General features: G+C 42.6%; 1 non-coding gene across 1 annotated transcript; it reads right to left on the bottom strand.

The window, feature by feature from the left end:
* Positions 1–807: 807 nt before the first annotated feature.
* Positions 808–1016, bottom strand: LOC126002967 (small nucleolar RNA U3). Its single transcript, XR_007493536.1, has one exon. It is a non-coding gene; the product is annotated as a small nucleolar RNA U3 (small nucleolar RNA).
* Between the last annotated feature and the right edge of the window lie 917 nt (positions 1017–1933).

Genomic DNA, 1933 nt, shown 5'->3' on the forward strand with positions numbered 1-1933 from the left:
TAATTTCTCATACCACACACAAAATCCAGTTACATGTGTTAAAATAACTTAAATGTACAAGTAAACTTACAAAATGCATCAGAATTTAATAGAATTATTTTATTTTTTATAAAGGTTCCCTTAAGGGGCTGAAGAGAGTACAGGGATAAGATCCTTGCCTTTCAAGTGGTGACCAGAGCTTGATTCCCAGAATACAAAAGATCCCCTGAGCTTTGAGCATTGACAAGAGTGATCATTAGACAAAGAGCCAGGAGTAAACCTGAACCTCAACCCCTAAACTAGCTCTATGGCCCCTATATGATAATTTTTTAAATCATTAACACAGAGGCCAGGGAGATATTACAGTGGGCAAGGTACTTGCTTTGTACATGGCTGACCCAGGTTTAATTCCCAACACTCCATATGGTCCCTTGAACATCTCCTGGAGTGATCCCTGCCTGCAGAACCAGGAGTAAGCCCTAAACATGTGGCCTCCAACAGAAAATAAAACAATGAAGGCTCAACGTCAGAAATTTGAAAATGTTTAATACATATAAAGGTGATGCCCACCATATCTGTAGCACATTAAGTGAGATTTCTTTTTTTTTTTTTACCACTCAGACTGCATCTTCAGGGGTCTCAAACTCAATTTACCTGGGGGCCATAGGAGGCAAAGTCGGGGTGATTCTTGAGTGCAAAGTCAGTAGTAAGCCTTGAACATTGGGGGGTGTGACCCAAACAACTAAAACAAAACAAAACAAAACAAAAAAAGATTCCTCTAGGGCAGGGCCACAAAATGTTGTACGGAGGGCCACAAACGGCTCGCGGGCCGCGAGTTTGAGACCCCTGCATCCCTTCCAAAGGAAGAGAAGAACGGTCATCAATGGCCAAAGGCAGTCACAGAAGCGACACCTAGAGCAGGCTTCACACTCAGGAGAGGACGCTCTGGCTCCTCCTCGTGGCTTCGGGTGCTCTACACAATCAGAGAAACTTCTCTAGTCACATACTATAGAAATGATCCCTGAAAGTATAGTCTTAAGTGAGATTTCTTTGAGTCACAAAACCTTATATGGACTCCAACACATCTCTCTCAACTCCTCTGAGGAGGCCAAGGAGAAAACACATATACTTCCTTTTACTCCTCTTTAAAGGGTCCTCTAAGAATCTAAAAACTATCTGTCTTCCCAGCCTGCTCCTCACCCCTTGACTTCTAGCTATGTAAGAGGGTAGATTTGTTTTAGAGGGTGAAGTTAGTCCAGCATAGGCAACGTTTCTCAAACAAATGAAACCCAGATAGAGAAGTCATAGCAGCACTACAAGCCCTTTGATCTCCACTGACAGACAGACTCACATTTGCCCTGCACTTGCATTCTTGGCTCCCAGGCTGGCTGGCTCCTGCCTAGGCAGAATCCCTGGAAGACCTTAGACTCCTATTATCTGGCTTCTCCAAACAATCCCTTCACATCTAATGTCCTAATTCGCCTGAACTCCAGTCTACTTGCCTTCCTGTTCCAAAATCTGTCCCATCTGTTCATTAATGGTACATTTCTGCTGCCTGGGGATTAAGCCTTCCTCTACTCTTTTTTTTAAATCAAAACTCTTCTTTGGAGGCTCCAGTGATTTCCCTGGTCTTCACTGCATCTCTCAAGTTGATTCAAAGACTCCTTGGCCCTGCCATTTCCCCAACTGGTTCTGCTCTAATTTAGGTGTGTTTTGTTTTGTTTCCATTTTACAGTGCTAAGCTTAGACGTGTATAGGCAGACCTTGTTTTGCCACAATCAATCAGTTCTTGGAATCTTTCTCATGAAGGGAACTGCATTTCCTTCTAAGAACAATGCCTTAATTGGAGGTTGCATTTCTGAAGAAAGCCCAACCACAATTAAATGAGTTCATTAAAGTATACTCTGTGGTATATTATCATGCTATCATAACATCCTGTGACTTGAAAAAGGGT

Source organism: Suncus etruscus, chromosome 2 (assembly GCF_024139225.1).
Source record: "Suncus etruscus isolate mSunEtr1 chromosome 2, mSunEtr1.pri.cur, whole genome shotgun sequence".
NCBI lineage: Eukaryota > Metazoa > Chordata > Mammalia > Eulipotyphla > Soricidae > Suncus > Suncus etruscus.